At 36.6% G+C, this 24,863-nt stretch overlaps 1 long non-coding RNA gene across 1 annotated transcript; it reads left to right on the top strand.

Moving 5' to 3' along the window:
* Nucleotides 1-1,735: 1,735 nt before the first annotated feature.
* Nucleotides 1,736-24,539, top strand: LOC307172171. Its single transcript, XR_013823670.1, has 4 exons — nucleotides 1,736-1,845; nucleotides 7,186-7,222; nucleotides 8,523-8,551; nucleotides 23,806-24,539. It is a non-coding gene; the product is annotated as an uncharacterized lncRNA (long non-coding RNA).
* The last annotated feature ends 324 nt before the right edge of the window (nucleotides 24,540-24,863 follow it).

Below are 24,863 nucleotides of genomic sequence, written 5' to 3'. Positions count from 1 at the left end.
ACGTTATTCATATTCATGAGTTCATCATTGCGATTTCGCCTTCTGGGCGCATTGATTATGATTTCAATGAAAGGGTCTCATCGTGCTCAGACCTGAGAGAGCCGTCAAAATCCTAAATAAACTTCATCAGTTTTACAAGTCACATCTGTCTACACAAAAAGGCTGCTGTATTAGCTATTGGAAACCTAAATGTCCACATTTTGTGAGGAAATTTACAGACCTTCTTAAGAAGACAAATGTTTTATCACAATTTAGCTAATTTTATTTATTTTAAATCCAGACGTTTTTAAAATGTTAAATTATTTTTCCGTAAAGTAAAAAAGTAGCCTAGGCCTATTGTAAGAATTTGAAATTCTCCATTTATAGCCTACTGCTTGTAATTGATCAATTAATTTGACAAAAAAACAGTCAAACAAGACTAAAATAGCCTATATTATTATTATTGTTGTTGTTACATGTATTCACTAATTCATTCTTTATCTGATTAGTAGAACTACAGTTAGGCTACGTTTCTCTGTTTTTTTTTTCTGCGTTATCCTTTTGAACTTTTGATAAGAATAAATCCTGTCTAGACGCCACCTCAAGCCACTGCTCTCCCTTGATGCCAAATTTGAGACACAGGCCCTTTGTCAAGTCAAACACTTAGTAAGCTTATGCCGATCAAGCTTGGTGAAATCATTACAGATTTAAACTAACACGTTTTCCACAAATAAAGCTCTTGTCTGTCGGGTTATGCCTAACCAGTTCAATTTAGCGTGATGAGACTTTTTCACTTATTTAAATATTCATGTTGAATTTATTTATAGGCACAATAACACAATAAGGGTAGCCTATCCGTTTTTGATTATTTCCTGTTAATTCACCATTGATACGTGCTTTTGTAGTCTGTAAACAAAATATATATCGTAAAAGCGCTGACTCTTGTGTTTTTTCCGCTTGAGGAATCACCTCATCCTCAATGTCACTCTCTCTGGAGAGACGCAAGAGCCCCAGATCTACAGCGTTTAAACCCATTAAGGCGACACTCAAATGCAAATCCAATGCTGCAGATATATTATAAGGGACCTTGGCTGGAAAAATTAGATTACTCTGCAATTGCCAGCGGATAATGTGCTAAAAGCTTTCCCACTTAGCGTAACTTCTTACTGAATATTATTCACACTTTAGGGGCCGATGTGCCAGCCGACCAAAGGCTACTTTTAAAGATACGGCAAACCCACGAAACGTGCCCGTCAGGTGCAGTGTTGCCATGTCCGCATGTTATCAGCGACTTTGGCCTTATAGTCACGGCTTTGCTAGCGCTTGGCAGAAAGTGACCAATGTAGTTGCCAAATATCACCAACTACTGTTATACCATTATTAATGGATGTAGTTTTCCCCTCTTGAGTTTTAATAATCTTTTTGAGTGTGTGTGTGTGTGTGTGTGTGTGTGTGTGTGTGTGTGTGTGTGTGTGTGTGTTTAGAGGATAGGCTTATTGAAATACAACATTGGTTTGTAATTTACAGTTTAGCAGTGTTTAATTTATGTTTTATGCAACTTTGTATGCTTTGTTTATATATATATATATATATATATATATATATATATATATATATATATATATATATATATATATATTGCAACTCTCTTATTATGACTTTATCGAACCACTTTGGTTGTTTTCTTGTGAGATCTGGCAACACTGTTTAAGCATGTAGTATTCCATACTGGCAAAAATAGTAGGAACGTAACAAACAGGAAAACACCTGACGGATGCATTTCGAGGATTGCTGTATCATGGTCTGCAGTTAACAAACGACTGTTTTAATAATTTATGTAGCCTACATCAGACGGGGATCATAGTGGTGAGTCAAACTTTACAATTACTTTGGAATAGGCCTAACACGAATGTGCTGTCTGTGGTAAACAATGTTGTTATGAATATGTTGATATTTAGGCTATGGAGTCCAATCTAAACGGAATCCATATAGGTGCATTAATTTCATCCTTTTTAGCCAATGTAAAGGGCAAATCATATTGGCCCAAGAAACTTTACGGGTGTTTGTTTTGTTGGATGAGTGTGACAGACTGAGTTATGTTTCCCAGTATTATTGCCCGGTTTCACAGAGAAGGTTTAAGCCTAAACCCAGACTAAGATGCATGTTTGAGCTGTATATATATATATATATATATATATATATATATATATATATTCTTATATGCTGGTGACTCATTTTTAAATACATTTTTATTTCCAGGTACAATATTGAAATCTTTTTTGGACAGTTGTTAAATCACTTGACTTTTTGAGCTGTCAGATTATTTCAGATTTGGTGTTCATTTTGTTGGTGTTTAGAGTATTGCGTTATATCCAAAAAATAGACATCAACAAAATAAGTTATGTTTATGCATATGCACGTTGTCTTTTTATATGTATAATTATCTCATGAAGTGTGAATTATACTGTCACCATTAAAATTCCTGTTAGGCCTATATTAAGTGGATTAATTATATAGTGGATTAATCCAGAGGCGTGAAATACAACAATCATCCTTCATTCAGAGGCCTCAACAGGAAAAGTAAAACATTCGGTCAGCTGTACTAAGTTGCCATGGTTAGTAATGACCTTAAAATTCTAGGGCAGCAAAATAAGTCGTGTTGCATCAGGCTAGTTCTAAGAAAAGTAGAGAAGCTTTTCCAGTTCCCCCTTTACTTCCAAGGCATGCCCTTCCCAAGCTAGCCCGGGCTGACAGGCATGCATAGGCCGAGCCAGTGCCTCCGTTCATATGACTAATTAGACAAGCTTCACGCTGCGCTGTTCTTTTTGATGCTGAGCTCTAGTGCTAATTGCCACGTCCGTCTTGGGGCACATAGAGGTTAAGTTCAAATGCAGCGCCGGCTCACTGCACTCCTCCACCCCGCCGTCTAAACCGCCCCTTCCCGCTACCCTTTTTTTGCCCTGACCTGGGCCGGGACCGGAGCCTGTTGGGGACAGGCTTGGGATCAGGCGGTGTGTGTGCAGGGAGCACGGACTGTAGAGGATAAGTGTTCGGAGGAGAAGGAGGGGTAATGCGGAGAGGGTGTTGGACGTATCTCAGATTAGGCTCATTAAGAACTGAAAGCGAATGAGGTGTCTTTGCTCAAGCAGCGATAAATCAACCCAGGAAGTTTGAGTCTGACCTCTTGCCTTCTCATCACCTCAGACCCCTCTGTGCTTCCAGCTTGTGTCAGGGCCCATCAAAGGGGGAAGGCGGCCCCAAGTAAGAGTGAAAATAGCTTCAAGTCATTAGTCTTGTGTGAGTGAGTGAGAACTTGTCAGAGTGCTGCTCATAGTTTGGCTAACGCTGGTGCAACGGCGCAAGTAAACAGGGTGCCAATAACACTGATGGATGTGGCTTTGACTTCTTGAGGGTCACCTTTAACACTAGTTGTCTTCAGTTTACACCACCCTTATACTTTCTATGTTTATTTAAATCAAAGCTAAATCATTTATTAGAGGATGACTCTAATGTCCCAATTTTGATTCAGAAATGTGGATTTTATTTTAATTTACTAAAACATTATTCATCTTTCACAATTACCATGCAGTGGTTCTCATTGTTTACAGTGATTGGCTCATAAAACAAAAATGTTAAATTAAAGTTGTAATCGAACTGATTAATCAATAAAAATAAACGCTTATTTTGTAAATATGTTTCATTTGTCCATTTTTAAATTTATTTTATACACACAAAATAAACACTTAAAGAAATATTATATATTAATAAAATAATTGATCAAATGGATTGTAAAGACTTTAAAAATTTTACAAAAGGTTTCTATTTCTATTTCTAGAGCCCTTCGTTCGAACTTTCTATTTTTCAAAGAATCCTGAAAAAAAATGACCACTGTTTGCACAAAAACTGTTTTCAACATTGATAATAATAAGAAATGTTTCTTAAGCATCAAATCAGCATATTAGAATGATTTCTGAAGGATCATGTGACGCTGAAGACTGGAGTAATGATGCTGAAAATTCAGTTTTGCATCACAGGAATAAATTACATTATAAAATATATTCAAACTGAAAAATTACAGTTTAATTGTTTCAGTATAAAAGTGGTCTTCCACTTGAAAAAGTGTCAGAATCACTGCCATGCACTAACCTAAAGGGTTAGTTTAACAAAAAATAAAAAATCTGTGGTCATTTACTTTACCTCAAGTCTTTCCAGCACCGTAAGACTTTCGTTTATCTTCGAAACACAAAGTCCCCCTGTAGTCAATAATTGTATTCCTTATTTATCCCCTTATTAATTTAGCCCCGCCTCCACTCACTCACACCAGCTCAGAGATCCACTCGGCCAACTTTACTGTTTTATTTTGGTTGACTACGTTATAAAATTAATAATGTGTTGTGAATGATACACAAACCATGTTCCCGTTCACCATCTCAGTCTGCCTTCTAACAATCATCAGAAATGCTTTGAACAATTCAGAACATCAGTGGAGAAAGGCATATAGTTCATCATAACATCGTAATATACAGTACATCACATAATTCCCCTGCTATATTGCTAAATGTTCCCGATTACTCTCCTGCTTCGCAGCATAGTTAATGATATGCTAAAACCCGCCCGCATATTGACGTGATTGGTTACAAGGTAGTTTGTGACGTAAGAAACACCAGCGATTTGAGACTCTGCTGTTTTAAAGAGAAAATACTCAGAAATGGTGTTGACTTATGAATTTGCACATGGTTTGTCTTAAAGCATTACAAACACCACATAGACATATTAACAACATTAAAAACTTGATATGAAAATGAAATTTCATATTCGATTTCTGTCCCTCCATTGACAGTCCACTCAACTACCACTTTGTTGCTTCAAATAATTCATAAAGAGATCTAACAAATAATCCATATGAATTAAGCAGTTTAGTCCAGTTGTTCTGAAGAGACACTGTGGCTTTATATGATGAACAGATGCAATTTTTTGCTTCCAATGAGGCTCATTCTCTGTTTGAGGTTGAACCTCTGTTTAGGTTCACTGATCAATGTTTATATGTGAATACAAGCCTAAATTCAATCTTTTCATCATATAAAGCGATCGTATCTCTTCAGAAAATTTGGACTAAACCACTCAATTCATATAGATACATTTCTTTTGATCTCTTTATGACCTTTTTGAAGCATCAAAGTGGTAGTTGCGTGACAGAAATCTCTGTTTTAATTTAAAATATCTTTATTTGTGTTTCGAAGATGTACAAAAGTCTTACGGGTTTGGGAAGACATGAGGGTGAGTACTGTAAATGTTGACAGAATTTTCATTTATGGGTGAACTAACCCCTCAGTGTAGTTATCACATGCCGGAGTGAACCATCCTATATCTGCCCACGTCAGTGTCCTTCCAGAGAGTGTTTGTGTGTTTGTGAGAGTGTGATAAAAGCGTTGGCATGGGCAGCCCAGTCTCTCCATGGTCACACCGGTCAGCATGTGCTCCTCACAACCTTCAAAGGTCCCCATCAGAGATGTGATTGGATCTCTCTCACTGCCTCTGTCTTTCAGCTCTCTTTATCTCTTTTCCTCCCTCTCTCGCATTGGCAATAGGAAGCGGCAGGAAAAAAAGGAGACGGCGTCTGTCCTTCCCCTCCCCTCCGCTCATTTTCTCTGAGATGCTCTCCTGTCCGTACATGACTATCGGACATTCTCCTGGTCAAACAAGTGTAAAATCTTTAAATGGGAATGTTTGACTTTGCCACAGCCATGAATAATAGAGAAGCCTGGTGGTTATAAACTGTACTAATGTGGTTTAACACACTTGCGAAGGAAGAATATGAACGGCCCATCCCACGGGGGAAAGGGTGTGACAGAGAGAGGATGTCTGTGATGCTGAAAGCCTTTTTGCAGCATCACACCGATGTTGTTGAGGTTTTAGCGGCGAGCATGCGGTGATAAAAGCCATCAAGACTAGCAGGTCTCCGGTAATACAACGCTGCAAACTGCAGAGGGACCGGAGCCTACAAACATCTCTTTAAGGAGCACTTTAATTGTGTTTCTACTCGGCCGCTTCTATCCCATCCCCCTTGTGTCTCTCCAGCGGTGATCACATTTCTAAAAAGGACTAAAGTGGTAATCGTACTCGACGCTCTAAACTCTGGGCGTTGACTTGGTGTCCTTTCTTTACTTTGACCTCTGCTTTTGATCTTTTCTCTTAACTTCCACAGATTTTCACTAGCACAAACCGGAGAACATTGCAAACTGTATTTAAAGGGTTAGTTTACTCAAAAATAAATATTCTTTTTTCCCCATGTGGAACAAGGGGAATAATATTGAATGTTTGATATGTGCTATATTCCCATTGTTATGAGTTTTTGAAATGCATTAACAGCCAACGTTATTATTGAGTAAAAAATCTTTCCGCCAACCATAGTTCTGAAATCTTATTCGCATATTTCAGTATGCCACATGCATTTGATGTTAATGATGCCGAACACCATTGATTCTTCATTGTCACTATGCAGTGTTATTTTAGTATTATTTATGTAGTTATAATTTTTATAAATATTTTGAATTAGCTTTTTTTTGTATTTTCACATTTTTATATTTTTTCTTGGTTTAAGTTTTAGTAATTTTATTATGTGCTTTTGTCTTTTTTTTTGTAGTTTTTTTTTATATTGCCATTTACAGTAGGTTTAATTTTTTTTTTCAGTTTTAGTTTTTATTTATTTCCAGTTAATAATTCTAATGCTTCAAATATACATTTATTTCAGTAAGTTGCCATGATAAGATTTATAATTTGTTTAGTTTAAGTTTTTCATCTAATACTTTTATTTTATTAGCTTTTTTTCAAGTAACAAAAATGTCTTTAATAGTTTTAGTTTTAGTTAACAATATCACAATAGTCTCGTGGACAGCACGCCCAGGTCGAGTCCCGGTCCTGTCCCCCTCTCTCTCTAACTTCTCTTCCTGTCAACTTAAAAAATAAATCTTAAAAAACAACAACTATCATGTGATTTTTTTTTTTTTCAAATTCAACAAAGTTTTCATATGCAAATGAGTTGGTGGAGTGGAAGCTTTTCAGTGAACTATAACTTAAATTAGTTTCTCCTCACACAAAGCTATTGCATGGCTTCAGAAGAGTTTATCGTGCTTTCTTTGTTCTTTTGGATCTTGACAGGCTGTGGTCACTAATGTTCTTCAAAATGTGTTTTGCATTATTCCACAGAAATCAGTCAGTGGTACAGATTTGCAATGATAAGTGGGTGAGTAAATCATCACAGTCATTGATGAGTCATTCATTTTCACTAGAATAATCCTTTGAATGTTTAAAAAAAATAAAAATCCGCTGTCCTGATGTATTCAAGTCACGTTAGTTTATGGAAGAAGCCCAGTTCTGCACTGTAGGGACATTCATTAAAATACAGAACAGATTAGAGCATTACTTTTCTCAAATGTGCCCTTCTCAATATGATAACTCATTCTGAAGATGGAGAGCAAGGAGGAGTATTTGTGAGGTACATGTGAACAGGGGCCATGGTGATCATTTTCAGCCCAGCTCAGGACAATGTGTTGCATGTGTGAAGAGCTTCTGTTAGTATTTCTGACTTTAACCTTTGCTCTGTTTAAGCGTCTCTCCTGGTCCTTTCGCTCCTGTCACTCACAGCCTTCTGCTGTGGTTCAGGAACGCTCTCCAGGTTGCACTGCTTCAGGATTCTAGACTTATACATTGTTACAAAAAATTATGCTGTATTTTGAACTTTCTATTCATCAATGAATCCTTAAAAAAATTATCACGATTTACCACCCAAAAAACAGCATGTTAATTATTAACACTGATAATAATAGGAAATGTTACCGGAAGCCAGTGATTATAGTTTATAAAGTTATAAATATGGATATTTTTCTTACAAAAATGCATTGCATCGTTTTAGAAGGCCTTTATTATTAACCCCTCTGGAGCTGTATGAATTACTTTTATGATGGATGGATGCGCTTTTTTGGCCTTCAAAATCTAGGGTACCATTCACTCCCATTATAAAGCTTGAAAGAGCCAGGATATTTTTTTATATAACTCAGATTGTGTTTGTCTGAAAGAAGATAGTCATATACACCTAGGATGGCCTGAGGGTGAGTAAATGATGGGATCATTTTCATTTTTGGGTGAACTATTCCTTTAAAGTCAGTTACATAAAAAGGCAGATGTGTACCCTTACCCTAGATTGAAATGCTTGTTGGTCAAACTAGTTCTTAAGCACAGTCTTAGCACCAAATGATTTTAAAAATCTTATCAGATTTTCAAAATGTGAGAGACCACAAACATGACAATAAAAAAAATCATAGATTTAACAGTTTTGTGCCACGTTGTGACCAGGACAGCACACCACACACTAACAGATTCCATTCACAAACAACTAGAGTCCTAGAGATCTTGTAGTTTGTGGGTGCCTTAAGTGTATGTAACTGGCCCCCAAAAACAACCCATAAAAGTAGTCCATATGTTTTCTTGTGTTTTGAACAGACTGAAATGTACATTTCCAAAACATCTCCTTTTGTTTTTCACAGATGAAATATATGTTTGCAACAGCATGAAGGTGAGTAAAGGATGACACAATTTTCATTTTGGGGTGAAGTGAACTCAGGAAAGTGACTTTTTTAAAAAGGACAAAAACAGAAGGAATTTAGAAAGAGTGAAAATATTTATATGGCTTTATTTATGTGTGCGGATTTCACACACTTTCTCACACATGAACTGTATTAATTTAAGAACTGTGAGGTTTTATCGAGCTCAGTCTTGATTTATGTAGGGTTTTGCAGGCTGTCGGATTGAGCCGCTACATAGTGTGTCCACCATACGCATAACACAAGTGGAATTAGTCATGACACTAACATAACATTTGAGAAACTGTAGTTCAGTCAGATTCCAATAAAGGCCCATTGTTTCCCTGTGTTGTTACCTCTAGAATCTAACCAATGTCAGTCTCATGCAGAAGCCTTTTCTTAAGTATTTAGCAGAGATTTTCTCAGAGATTTGCCCTAATACACTTTACAGGGTCAAATACAGCACAATGTGAGTGTTGAAGGGACAAAAAAAAAAACTATTTCAGGCTTTTGAAGGTATTAGCACAGCTTGTGAATTCCTCCTACTCTGTTCAGGGTGTTCAGGGGCAGATGTTGCATTTCAAATACTAATTTCTACAAATTATAATACTTTCTGTTATGTTTTATTTTTATCCTTCAGTGAATTATTATAATACTTGGTTTATTTTTAATATGACATTGATTTCATGAGAATGACAGAAATTTCTAATTCTAAAAATGTTGGTATAGTGTTAGTTGGCGTAACCTCAGTTCCTTTGTAATCTGTCAAAATGTCAAATTTTTCACATTTTTAATTTTAAATGTGATCTTTCAATTTTGGGACATTTCAGTTAGGATAACCTCAGGTCTTTTGTCTGTCAAAATGATAAAGCATTTTATATTTGTTTTTAAAATTTGAAATTTTTACATTTTGGTACATTTCAGTTAGCATAACCTCAGTTCCCCTGTCAAAATGACAACGGTTTTAAAATGAGAAATTTTAGATTTTGATACATTTCAGTTAGCATAACCTCTGGTCCATTTTCTGTCAAAATGACGAAGCATTTTAAATTTGTTTTAAAAAAAATTCAATGCGTTTTTAAATTTTGGTAGATTTCAGTTAGCGTAACCTCAGTTCCTTTGTAGTCTGTCAAGTGTATGGGTGAGACCAAGAGTGAAGGTGTGAAACAGACAATGCACTGGTATTCATCACTCCATGACTGACATCTGAGGTCAAGCTTCTGTTACCATGATGAAATGTTCTCTTTAGTTTAAATATATACGCTCAATTAAAATACTGCTAGAAAGGTGTGGGGGAGTGTGGCGTTTAGCCCATTTCCCCCTGAAATGCCCCATGCTGGGCACTCTCTCTGGAGGGGAAATCTTGCTGATTAGTCAATGATTGAGTTTTTTGTGAGGAGGGACAGAACCAAAAACTTTGAGGATAAGACAAGTGGTGGGAGAGAGGGTGCCAAGGGGGATGTGAAGACAGGGAGGAGGGGAGGTGAGGCCGAGGTACAGGAGGGCTTCCTCGTGCCTCCACTGGAGCAGAAAATCTCTCTGAAATTGGTTAACGTGCAGACGGCCTTCATCTGTCGTGGCAAGGGGTCATAACTAAATCTCCCCCCCGCCCCCCTGGGCTGCGTCCATTACCACCGTTGTTTGTCAGGCACATGGGGCTGAGAGTGTCACTGCTTCCCAGACGTCCCGAGTGTGGCTCATTTAGCGCTCAAATACTCCGGTTGCATTAGCACTCCATGAAAGGCGTGAAGTAAACACAGACAGGGACATTCACACCATTACAAACTGCTAGATGTCTCCTTTGCTCGTCCTGTTGCTCTCTGACAAAATATGAGTAGAATAAGGAACACTTAGTTGTGGTAAGGTCTATTTGAGTTGTATTTTTACAATTTGTGCTTGTATCTTTAAATAGCATGATGTCACGTGAATGGGATTAGGACCTCACATGATGAGGATGGAACATAACAAAGAACCATTAGACACAGTGAATTGTACCTGTAGGTTATTGTTAAAGGGGAACTTCACTCACTTTCATGTCATTTGAAACCACTGTCATTTTTACATACTTTTAATATTTTGAATGGGCTTTTATTTGTATACCAATTTTTCATTTTAATTTTAGTTTAATTTTTTTAATTTTTTTTAAATCAGTACTTCATCTTAAACTTGTTTTATGCTAGTTTGTCTATTTATATTTTGTCCGCTTTGTTTTAATTAATAAAAACGATGTTATAGTTTTAGATTTAGTTAACAATAAGAACACTGTTGTAAGCCTGTATGTATTTCTACAAAACAGTACTGGACCCCATTGACTTTCAATGTATGGATAAAATTTAGACAAAATAATCAATAATATAATGTTTCTTATAAGAAAGAAAGTTGTACAGGTTTGCAATGACACGTGGTTAGGTAAATTTTGGGTAGGCAACCAATCAGAAATCCATAGCAATGCCTTAGCATCCACCCAAGTCACCTTCAAGTCAAGTCACATTTATTTAAATAACACTTTATGCAATACAGATTGTTTCAAAGCAACTTTAAAGTGATAAAAGAAAAATGATTCAAGTTCATTTCGGCTGTACAGCCAAAAATATTGTGTCATTGTTCAGCTGAAGTTCAGTGTTGATTCAGTACTGTTGTAAAGATCATCAATTATTAAATGAGTTCATTTAATCTATAAGAAAGTTCTGCAGAAAAACAGTAATGTCATCGTCCAGCTCAGTTCAGTTCTTATCAAATAATGTCAGTGCAGTCAAATCATTAATATTGTTGAATATTAAGTGTCCCCAACTAAGCAAGCGAGAGGCGACAGTGACAAGGAACCCAAACTCCATCAGGTGACAGAATGGAGGAAAAAAAACCTTTGGAGAAACCAGACTCAGTCGGGGGGCAAATTCTCCTCTGGCCAATGAACAAACACAGGGATATTATGATTCAGGCTGCATCACAAGTCAGAAACCCAATTGTGGTTTCCAAATATTCCAAACCAAATATTCTTCCAGTTCCTTTTGTTTTGAGATCGGATTCATCACCAGTATGGAGACGAAGCTGGTCATAGGTCTGTGCAGAGGACTTGTCTGGTTCTTGTGGTCTTAGCTGGGGGTCTGTGCCAATGTCTGTCACCAAGTTTTTGTCTTGAATTCAGTACGTTATGATCAAATTTGTGATGAAGTCTGAAGGATGTATGATGTTCTGAAATCACTGTGGTTTTTCTGACCTTCATCTGCTTCCCATCAGACCTCCTTGGAGTCATCGTGTGAGGGTTCTCCTTATCTTTCCAGGTCTGAGGATGAACATACAGATATATGTCTCTGAGACCTTAACCTTTGGGTTCTTTTATACCACAGCATTGGTGTCTCTGGACTGAAAGTGTTATCAGACTGTGGATTTGAACTCTTTTCTCAGAACCTTGAACTTTAGACCCAGGGTACATGTGTTGAGGTCAGGCAGAGGGAGGAGGGCTGGAAGCTTGCAGTCTGTCAAGGGGTTAATCCTGCTCTCCTTAACCCTTCAGAAAAACCCCAATTACCACCTCCCTCACCAGAGCATAACAACTGACCACATGAAAATAGTTAAAACAGAAATTTGCACCCGGAGAACACAGTGCTACATGTCTCCAAAGTCTTGTGTTTGAAGCTAGATATTTTGTCTACTCTCAGTTCCAATACACACATTTTACCATGTTTAAATTAATTCAGAATCTTCCTTTAAATTTTCTCTCTCTCTCTATATATATATATATAAGTGTCATTGCGGGTTTTGGTTATTTTGCTGTTGAAGGCTATCCTGGCTAACGTCAGACCTCTTTCTCATTGAGACGTGGTCTGGGAACCATATGTTCATTTTCTCGTATTTGAGGCGTGGTTTACGAATGCCCAGAGCTGTTTATTGGGCGCTATGAATGTCTATCAAATGCGCCTGTACGTAGCTCATAGCCAATCGTTTCAATTATACCAGATGACGTATGTAGAGCGACAGAAATTCGACGAGGAAGAAGACGAAATAAACTTGCGTTCTAAACTAGAAGAACACTATCTAAGACTGCATCGAAAGGTAACTTCGCGTCTGATGCCATGTTGGATCCATAGATATAAACAAACTGCTTCGGTGTGTCGCATTGACGTCGTCGTCGTCTTGCTGCTCCCTCCCCGTTCTGTGATTGGTTCCCTTTTTGAGGGGAAAATCTGGTCCATGGTGTCCAGGCTGCCTAGCAGCGTGAATAAAATCGCGCTGCCTGCAAGGCAGCATGGGGAAACCCAGGCTAGTTGAAGGCTGTAAGGACCTTTGAAACAAACTGAGATAATTTGGCGGAGTGAACTGTAATGCGGTAAAGACCTGCCTGGAACTACTTTAGCCATGCGTTTCCCTAAAAATAATTGCACACCAAAAAGATTCAAGCATTCAACAGCCCCGCTGTATAAACTGAAACAAAAGTGAGACTAAAGACATTTATAATGTTTTTATAAAATATTTCTATGTCACAACTTTCCATTCATCGAAGAATTAAAAAAAAAACTGTCATGGTTTCCACAAAAAAATATTAAGAAAAACAATTGGTTTTAACAATGATGATAGTAATAATAAATGTTTCTTAAGCAGCAAATCGGCATATTAGAATGATTTCTGAAGGATCATGTGGATCATTTTAAAATATATATTTGAATAGAGAGCAGTTATTTGGTGAACATAAAATACTTATAAAATGATTAAAAACGCCTACCGACCCCAAACTTTTGAATAGTTGTGGCTATGATTTTAGAATATTGAACTGTTACTGACAAGATTAACATTGGCCTGTAACTCGCTTAGGCTATATCTTGATATGTAACGTCTTCTCCTGTTACATTGGCTTGACCAATAGAGGTATAGATAAAATGCTGGAGCTTTGCTTCTAAACGGTTCCTAAGTGAGTGCCCGAATGATATCAGACCACAAGGCTGGTGCTGACAATTCCTGCAATCACTATATTTGTAGACAGTTAGCTTCTAAAGATGCCGTCAGGCCGAGGCGATAAGACATGAGCTGACCGGCTGCGTCTCTGTATGTGTGCGAGATACATGGGGTCAGCAGATGATAGCGCCACAGGATCAGAGACAGAGAACCAGTGGAAGGATGCTCTAACAGCCTGGGTCCCACAGATTACAGGAGGAAATGGCCCCCAGGAGATGCCGAGGCTCCTTGGCTCTCCTCCCTGCCTGTCAATGCCCTCCACGAATGATGGACTTTCTCCTCAATATCACAGTGCATTTCTTATCCTGTAAGGTAATGAAATCAGGCCTGACAGCACACAGTGACATTCTGCAGCGCCGCAGCATTATTGGCTAATAAACTCCCTCTTTTCTCTCTAGTCATGAGTCAGACAGGAAATACATTACGCGATGCTAATTTTATGAAAAGCACCACCATAAAGTTAGAGCTTGCTGAATGGCCCGAAGGTATAACGGAGAAATGACAACACTGAAATGGCTTCACCAGTGTTTTAATAGGAGAATACGGGAATACTTTGTAATGGTTGGTTAACCCATTTACTCGCAATCCCATTTCCTTTAGTTAAACTTTCCTTTTTCTGAAGCTCTGTCATATAAGATGGATTCTGCACTTGGTTCATTGATTTGGCTTCAGAACGACCGGATACATATTGCGCTGATTTCTGAAACATTCTTAAAATGATGTTATCTATAAGCAGATGCTTTGTGTTATTGCTTTTTTTGTTGCATGCCATATAGATATCATGCAACAACTATAACTTAAATACTAGGATTGTGTAGTATTGATTGCATGACAAAATATCTGTATATGATGCAATATACCAGTCGAAAGTTTGGGCTCGGTAAGATTATTTTAATGCTTTTCAAAAGAAGTCTCTTATGTTCACCAAGGCTGCATTTTTGATCAAATAAATATAGTGAAAACAGTAATGTTGTTAAATATTATTGCATTTAAATAACTTAAAATAACTGTATTCTATTATAATATATTTTATGTAATTTATTCCTGTGATGGAAAAGCTGAATTTTCAACATCATTACTCCAGTCTTCAGTGTCACATGATCCAACAGAAATCATTCTAATATGTTGTGCTGCTTAATAATTTTTGTGGAAACTATAAGCGGACACTACGAAATGGGAACTGCTCGCTCTCACACTCCCTGCTTTGTGTTATCAGTATTTTTTGTGATTTTGGGTGGGGGCGCTCAGGCCTGGTGTGGAGACGCTGTCTGCCCACTCCCCCTCAAATGGAGCCAGGCTTGGCTGATAAGCCGCGTCCCAGGCCTAGCAGGGAGCCAGGCCTGTCTGAGCCCCCTGAGTGACTGGGTGACACGCTCTTCCTTGGCCCAGGCAGATAGACAGGGCGAAGGACTGCACAGTGAGGAAGAGGAAGGAGGGGATAAGGATGGAGCCATTGTCAGCACCGCTGGGAATAATCTGCAATTTCCCAAAATTCTATGGATTTGATTAGTTGTGCAGAATGGCAAATGGTCAGTCTTGTTGATAATTAAAGGGATAGTTCATCTAAAAATGAAAAGTTTGTCATTTAGTTGACTTTCTTTTCGGGAGAACAAAAGATGATATTTTTAAGAACGTTTGGGTCCAAACAACATTGGACCCTTTGACTTTTATATAAACAATTTTTTAACAACTTTTCACAGAAGAAAATAAGTCAAACTTGTGGATTCACATGCGACAGAACTTTCATTTTTGAGTGAACTGTCTCTTTAAACAGCTTGCAGAACAAAACACCATTTAAACAATTCTGTAATATAGTAAACTTTAACTACAGTTTATGATGATATATTCTGTGTAGATGGCATGCCGTATTTAATGTATGCCATATGATATCTCTATAGCGGTTTTCAAACTTTTCGATGCCGAGGACCCCAAATATGAAGATCTACTTTTGCGGGACTCCCTCCCTAAATGTAAATATATTTTAATTTATGCAGACACATTATAGCATGTGTGAAAATAGTAAACAAGATATTATAGAGACAGCATGCTGTTGGATAAATTACATCATTTTAATAATCAAAATATCTGGAAAATATTATCGTCAGTGTTATATGTACAAAAATGAAGAGAAACATTTTAAGTTTAATTCTGATTTATTTGTTTAGCTCTTTTAATGGGTTTTTTTTTTTTCTGAAATTATCCACAGACCCCTGAGTATCGACATGTGGCCCTCTGGGCGTCACTGGACCCCAAAAAAGCCACATTTGCTGATAGTGCCGTTTTGATAGTGTCACAAAACAGTAGATATAATATCATATAAAATGTATACGCTACACCAGCAGTCATTACTCTAGTCTTAATGATCCCTCAGAAATCATTCTAATTTGCTGATTTTGTAATTTTGAAAACAGTTGTGGAAACTGTGATACATTTTCCCATGAATCTTTGAATAGAAAGAACAGTATTTATTTCAAATGAAAACATTTTGTAACATTATAAAAGTCTTTACTGTCAATTGATCAATTTAATGCATCCTTGCTGAATAAAAGTATAAATTTCTTTGAAAATCTTTCTGACCTCAAACTATTGAAAGGTAGATACTGTTTTTATAGTATCCCACAACTACAGTGCTGGATGGATGATATGGTGCAACATGATTTTGCATGTGACTAAAAAATTATTATGGGGGTTAAAAGCGGTGTCCCTATCAATGATGAGCTACAAATATACAACAGATTAGTCTCCGCTTTAGGTTTGCTGTCCTATCTTGGCGCTATCTGAACAGAAGCAGGGTGGTCCACAGACATGTACATCAGTTTGTTTCTCACACATTTGAAGTGCAGAGCAGAACCGAGCTCCCACACTCACGACGTGACGTAACGCAGGAAGATGACAGCTCAACGCTGACTGAGGCGAAGCATGGCAGCTCTTCATCTGCTGGCCGAGCTTGTTTCGGGGAGGGAATGTGGGTGGTCAAAGGGACGTTTGTGTGTTATGTGTGTGTAAGCAAATATCAGACCAGACTGGGTGAAATTCAAAAGGATCTCGTCACTACGAAGGTATCCTTGGAAGACCATACAATTCTGTCAGGGTGACCAAAACAGTTTTGTCTGTTCAGTGACAAGAAGTGAGATTGCTTTGGATTGGTTACAGAGCTCTGATAAAGTCTCCTGCTTTTGTTTATGTGGATGAAACATGTATGTGTTAACTAATGCTACCGCCTTTGTTTGTAGATGTATGGATATGTGGGGTTTTAAAACGAGTTTCATGTCTCTCTTTGTTAGTATGAAAATATGTATAATCGTATGTTCATATTTGAGCAAACTCTACCGTTCAACAGTTCGGTGTTGGTAAAAAAATTTTGACAACCCTTGGTTTCACTACTTGGTTAAAATACATTAGTTAACATGAACTAACATTGTTCAATATATTTATATTTTTTGTTTATTAGTCTTAGTTGATGTTCATTTCAACATTTATTTATACATTATTAAAATCAAAAGTTGTATTTGCTAACAGTTAATGCACTGTGAACTAACATGAACAATCAAACCAAGACATTGATAAGAATAATAAAATAATAATATTATTAAATAATAACAGATGTTTCTTGAGCACCAAATCAGCATATTAGAATGATTTCTGAAGGATCGTGTGACACTGGAACTGTAAAAAGTGAATAGTTGGATCAACTTAAAAAAATTACTTCAATTGGTAACACCTAAAAAAAAATACGTTTTCTCAACTTAAATTATCACGTTTTATCATGAAAAACTTGATAATTTAAGTTGAGAAAACTTAATTTCTTTAGGTGTTACCAATTAAAGTATTTTTTTAAGTTGATCCAACTGTTCACTTTTTACAGTGAAGACTGGAGTAATGATGCTGAAAATTCAGCTTTGTTATCACAGGAATAGATTCAAATGTATTCAAATACACTGGAAAAAAAAAAATGTTTTGCTGTTTGTTCAAATGGCTTAGTTAAAATGAGCTAAAGAAAGACAATTGCTTTACATTAGGCCTAACTTAATTTCATAGTGTTCAATCCACTTACATATATTTAAAATTGATGTTTACTTAATCCATTTGTGTTGGGATTACATGAATGATTTTTGTTGCATTAACTGAAACTGGATAGGGGATTTTTAGTTCCCAACATGCTTTAATGTTATTTTATGTGTTTTTGAGTAAATGGAAAGACCTGATAATGTTTATTATTTATGTTTGACATTTAAATGAGTTTCTATGGTGGAAGTTTTTATGTTACCATTGTGCGCTTATGGTTAGGTTGTGGATAACTGCATGTACAAAGATGCATGTTGCTTTGTTCAATGAGCAATAGCATTGATAATGCTATAGTAACAAATACCTTCCTATACTTGTGCTGTGCTTGCTGAAGACTGAAGTCTTTTAATTGTACAACATAACCAAACAACAAAACCAGGTATTTTCTATTTACTCAAAATCACAGACTTGAATATGTTGGAATAGTATTTTTGAACTGAAATAACAAAAACAAAAAAAAAAACATTAAGTTGAACTAAAAATATGTAAATTTGAAAGATTTTGTGTTACCACTTGCCTTAAAAAAATAGACTTAGAAAACAGTTCTTTTAAATTGTAATAATATTTCACAATATTACTGTATTTTTAACCAAATAGCTCATTGGTCACGTTAGCTTGAGTAATAAAACTATAATGAGAACTTATTTTAAACTGTAGATTTAAAGTTTTATAAAGTCTTCTGTGGCTGCATGTATTTGATCAAAAATACAGTAAAAACTCTATTACAATTCTATTACAATTTAAAATAAGTTTTCTAATATAATATATTTTAAAAATGTCATTTATTCCTTTGAATTTTCAGTATCATTACTCCAGTCTTCAGTGTCACATGATCCTTCAGAAATCATTAAAATATGCAGATTTAATATAAATGTTAAAAACAGTTGTGCTGCTTAGTATTTTTGTGGAAACCATGTTACATTTTTTCAAATTTATTTGAAATAGAAATCTTTGTAACATATATAGTTGTAACAACAGTTGTAAAAGTATACATTTCTTTCAGAAAAAGAGAAAGAAACGAAATGCAACTTTTAAGCGGTATAGTATGTGTGTATGTGCGCACACTTGCAGCTCTGAGACACTGTGCAGAGCCACAGCGCTCCCTCACACTCCGATAGTGTGGCACGGACATCAGGCCAATCCCAAGAGAGGCTATGAAAAGCCAAAGAGAGGACGAGAGCTTTACCGCAGTGTTATGCTGAACTATGGGGCAGCAGACAAAAGAGAGAGAGATATTCCAGAGAGAGAGAGAGAGAGAGAGAGAATGCGGAGTGGTAGACGGTTAGAGAATGGCTGCAGCAGGGTTTGATAGGAGCCGGCAGGGGGAGGTCTGCTCTGATAAGAGGGAGACAGGCAGGCTGGAGAGGGAAACAGCAGAACTGATAGAAGGAAACTTTCCTTCATCAGGCTCTCACACCCTGGCCAGTGTGGGCACCATTTAGGTCAGATTCAGAAAGAAATCGATCAGAAAACAGGGCGAACGCAGTGGTTAGAGCATGTGCTCCCTCCAGAAATGTTTAATCCATAGTGATCATTTAGAAGATGTTGGTTTGAATGTAGTCTGCATTGTGGTCTCTACCCAAATAATTTCCGGTGTCCTCTGTGTTCTGTTTGTTAAAAGTGGCAAAAATACCAAAAAAAGACGCAAAAGGTTTGTGAGGTATCATAAAAGTCATGTTGTAAAAGGATATTTTACTGTTGTATGAAAGACTCTAAAGTTTATATCAGTTATCAATTTATTCATCATATGCAGGGACCTTATTAGTCGTGCATTCCTTTTGCATATTTATGCAAATGTGACAAATTGGCAAGACAAATTAAGATCAAGCCTTCTTTAAATTTGCACATTATTTTACAGGAAATTAACTCAGGGAAGGCTCACTAAACTTACATATACACTATTAAAAATGTTTTAAGTTAAAGTTAAAAATTAGGTTTAAAAAAAGTCTTTAAAATATATATGTTTTATGTATCTTTATTCAGCAAGAATGTAAGATCAAAAGTGACAGTATTTACATTTGTTACAAAAAAATCTATTTCCAGTAAACTTTCTGTTCATCAAAGAATCCTAACAAAAAAAAAAAAAAATAATAATCACAGTTTCCACAAAAATATTAAGAAGCAGAACTGTTTTCAAAATAATTATAACAAATGTTTCTTGAGCAGCAAATCAGCATATTAGAATGATTTCTGAAGGATCATGTGACACCGAAGACTGGAGTAATGATGCTGAAAATTCAGCTTTGATCACAGAAATAAATTACATTTAAAACTATATTAAAATAGAGAGTTCCTTTAAATTGTATTAATATTTCACAATATTTTTTATTTGATCAAATAAATGGATGTGAGCATAAGAGACTTTTCAAAAACTTAAACCAATCTTACTGACCACAAACTTTTGAACAGTAGTGTATTTATCATTTTAGTTTATCATTTTTATTTTATCATCATATTTGTGCGTCTATTATCAAAAGTTTTCAAGCTCCTGTCTTAGGCTATGATCTGTCCGGTGACGGACTTGTTTGGCTTAACTATGTTTCAGGGTAAACAAAGTGTGGAAAATTTAGATTTTAGCCATTTTCTCACTTCCAGTGTTGGAAAAAACAAATGCCACTGCTTCAGCCAACGCTTTATGATGGTGGCAGTTTCTCAAAGCTGGATTTCATGAGGCTCCGTGAAGGTCATTCACTTTGTTTCGTCTCAGCTTCAGTGTCTCACATTCATCATACTCTGTCTTCGGTCAAGTCAGTCAAATTTCTCTTTATCTCCTCACATCTTAGTGAAAGGGGTTTCAAGTGCTCCCATTCACCAAATTAGTCTGCTACTCCAGATAGGAAATATGATGTGTACTGTCAGCTTTTGTGCACCGTTAATGATCAATGTTATGTCTGATATTCTTTTGTAATAGGCAGACAGACTGACTGACAAAAAGACAGACGGACGGATAGATAGAGAGAGATGGATGGATGTGGCCCAAAGTTAACATTTCATAATTGTTAGTTAACTATGCTTAAAGTAATAAATTACTTTAGTGGAATCTTATTGTCCGTCAACATTTTGTCATTTATTTCTCTCAAATGTTTGTTTGAAAACCACTGCTTTAGAGCAACCCTCCCGAAAAGACCAGCTTATTCCAGCACATGGGTTTTATTTAAACACAAAAAGATCAATTTGCTGTGATATACTGAGCATTTGTTAATCCAAGGAGCATTTGCTGATCTTTTCAGCAGGGAAATACCCTATAATACCCTTAAGTCTCCTTTAACATCTTCATTAAAAACAGACCTGGCTTTAACTGTTGATTGTGATATTGGACAGTGAAGCCCTAAGGGCCATGACACCCTTTCTGTCCAAAACAAAGAAACAGATCCAGTTCTTCCAGAAGTCTCCCTGACCGCTGCACCTGCTCACCCGACCTGCACCGCAGCCGCAGAAACTCATATTGCTGATTGTGCGTCATTGACAGAACCAGGCTTGGTGTGTATGAGGACCAGGAGTGTCTGGTGTGGCCTTGGACCCATTATCCACTCACTAATTGCCAACAGTTAAGAGAAGAGATAACAGTTTTGGCCAGTGAAGGAAACAGCTATGCATTATTAAAAGGAATTGTGAAAAACAAGAAATCAGACAGGTGGTGGGGTGTAGCAGGTAAAACTCAAGTTGTTACTAAAAATAAGTATTTTCCGGATAATATTTAAATAATTTACAATATAATTGAAAGTTATTTACTTATAAAAACAATTATTTAATTTAGGTGTCTTTCGTGCACTTGTCTCACACAGAATGTTTCTATATTTTAGGAAGGGGTACATTTTTATGGGTACTTTGATACCAAAAAGTTTAATTCTAAAGAACATATGGATGTTGACAAAGTTTTTAATCATTCACCTTAGTCAAAGTTCATATTATTTCTTCTTAATTCTGCTTTTTGAAGTTTGGTTGGAAATCAGGAAATTAATTGTTCTACTAAATGCATTAGTTTTTAACATTAAATAAAGTCTGCATATAGTTTTGTAAAAAAAAAAATATAAATAAAAAGGTAACAAAAATTAAATATTTTCCAGATAATATTTTAATTATTTGCTTTAGTGAAAAGACCATTTAAAAGACATTTGATTTTGTAAAATAAATTTTTAAGGGACTAAATGTAGAATTTAGAAACCCTTGTTATTAGCGACACCGGTGGCCGTTACGTGAACTGCAGCCAGCAACTTACTGCTCATGCTGGTACAGGAGACTGAAAGTGATTCAAGGCCCTGGTGTTGTCATGGTGACGTTCTTTTTTATTCTTTGCAAGTAAAAAGTAGTTGGAAATATCTTTGCAGCAACATCCAGGTGCTGATGAATTTAGCTTTCCTCAAAAACAAAATAAACACAAAACAAAAAAATGACAGTGAGAAAACAGAAGTTAAGAAAGCATTTGATCGTAACTATGTGGCTAGGCCTATGTTTACACAAGCTCTGAAATTCACCGGCATCATGTGGACAGATTAGGTCATTATAATGACACTGTTATGATAGTTTGATTATAAAGTATATTTAAGACTATAGATTAATTCTGACTTGAATAGATCAAGTACAGTACAGAATGGCTCTTTCGGCATTATCCTGAACATTGTATAAGCATTCATTTCAGGAGGGGTGACTCTCGGGAGCCTGCGTAAACGTCACACCCTTTGGATTTTCACGGCAAAAACGTCCCGAGTCCTTCACACAAAAATCAGTCTACATGCAGGCTTTCAGGAAGTCAGGGAAGGTCTCGTAAGTTTTGTCACAAGCTGTTCGCACATTAAAAAGCGATTTATACAGTACATGACAGTTCTTACATATAGCCCCTTTAATTTAGTTGTCTACATTGCACTTAATATTTGTCTCACACACAATAAACATTTGTATATTTTAGGAAGGGGGATCTCTTGCAAGGTGATTGTCATATTTATGGGTCCTTGGCATCAAAAAGTAAAAAAAATTCCTGTTCTAAGCAACATATGAATGTTGACAGTGATTCAATCATTGACAGGAGAAGAATGCATCGGTGTCAGGGGGAATGATGTATAAAAGCCGACGTGATGATTTCCCTCTGCTCTGTGGTGCTACTGTGGTGAAAAGGCTTTGAGTTCGGAATGTCTTGTTTAGGTTTAGGGTGATTTAGGGCTATGGAGATGAGTGCTGAGGATGCTCTTTACTGCTCTGTCATATGTCAGTGAGTGGAGAGAGAGAGAGAGACAAAACCATGGTACTCTACCTCTGCCCAGCTCAACTTTAGAGATCCTGATGAGAGCCAGGGATTAACTTTGGCTCCTGACTCCAGATTCCACTGGCTGGGGTTTGGGGGTCACTGACTGATTGGATGAGACTTGGTGTCTGCTCTTGACCGATCTCTGACATGGTAACACTAAAGGGTGAATTCACTAAACGTTTGGACTTCTTTAATGCATAGTATTTCAGTACAAAAAAAAAAAACGTGTCTCATTCACTAACCACCCACAATCTAGTTCAGCCGGACACAAAATGCACTGAAATTGCTCTTCGCTAAATATTTTATATTAACTTATTGTCTTTTCAGCGCAATCACGTCTGCTGGTTTTTTTTTTTGTATATTTGATTCGTTACTTGTCTACAGCATACAGCAAATGTGTTTATGAATATATGGTTGTCTTTTAGTTTTCAGAATAATGTTTAATATAAAATGCATAATTTCAGGGAAAACATAATTTGATGAAAAAGTACATTAAAATATAAATGTATATTTAAAGATATAAATTTAATCTGATTTTGGGCTATTCTTGACAGTACAAGAAGAAATATAGCTGAAAAACAATCCATACTATTGAGCCCTGGATTGTCTATAATAAGTATTTTAAAAATGTAATTAATTTTAAGATTATTTAATTATTTACAAGTATGAATGTAAATATAAACTTATACATTTAAATACATACAAATTAAAAATGGATCTTTATAAAATATAAAATGTATTTTTGGTTTTGGGGGCAATGAAAATGTTGACAAAGCAAGTAGAAATCTGAACTAGAAGGAAAAAAATCCTTATTGTTGAGCCCTTAACATTGTGTGTACTGTATGTTATGCATGTCATGTCATCTGCAGATTTTCATAAACCAGCAGGTCATGTCAGACAAAGTAGTGCATTAAAAACGACCTCTCTTTACGTCTCTTTAATTAGCGGAAACCTTCCTGACTCTGAACATCTTCCCTCACTGTCTCTCAGCAGCGAGATCAAAAGAGCATGCGGGCGATGATGAATGTACGAGCGCTGCAGACTCTAATCCCTGTCCAGCCTCTCTGTCCCCACAAATACCCTACACTGAAGAAGAAAGAGGCCTAGAAGAGAAAGAAAAGCACAGGAGACAGAGAAAGTGGAAACAGGCTTGCTTTCCCAGACTGTGGCGATAGACTTATCTGCTATAGGACAGTCGGGCAGGCCTGCCTCAGCTCATTGGTTCTCATCAGGAGCAGCCAGCCAATAAAAGATAAGACTGTGAGTGTATCTGTGATTTCCTTAGTGGAGAGTACAGTACACTCCAGATATTAATTATGTCACAAATACTCTGTGCCATTTGGTCCCATATATGCATATCATACAATTGGGAACCAAGTACCACTTCTTATTCAGAATTTTTTCCATTTTTGAATGTTTGTGTCTGTGAGCGGTTCTCATGCTTGCATTCTTCCATGATGAGGAAACAGCACTGCAACATCTCTACTGAATCTATAGCGTGAGACAGACCACTTGATTTAACTTTTGTAAAAAAAGATGGCACCTACAAGATGATAAAAAATACCAATACCCAAGTAATTACATTTAGTAATGATAATAATCACTTTTTCCCCCACCAAAGCTATATAGTTCATTAGTCTAACTGTGGTGATAGATATTGATATTAGAATTCAGTTTGATGCTGTCATAACTCACAAGTGTGTTTATCAAGTATTTTACAGTGATTTTCCACCCTGCTGGTTTAAGATGGCTTAGCATCTGGTTTGTTGGTCTGTTGGCTGGTTTAAAAGCAACCAGTCTATAGTCTGTTTCTTGCAGGGTTGCCAAGTTTGGCGACTTTTAAACTGTTGGCGTGGTTTGATTTCTCCCCCTCGTGGGTTAAAGGTTTGACATATTGCATAAATTATATTTGACTGCAATGCTTGAATGGAAATATTTTATGTTCTACCAGTGATGACACTGTGAAGGAGGGCCACAACACTAGAGAGCCTTTGAGCTGTGTTGATATGTATGATATAGTGGTTTCCAATTTGCATAACAATGTGTTA

This window comes from Squalius cephalus (assembly GCF_949319135.1).
Source record: "Squalius cephalus genome assembly, chromosome: 15".
Taxonomy (NCBI): Eukaryota; Metazoa; Chordata; class Actinopteri; order Cypriniformes; family Leuciscidae; genus Squalius; species Squalius cephalus.
This window is presented reverse-complemented; position numbering and strand designations above follow the sequence as displayed.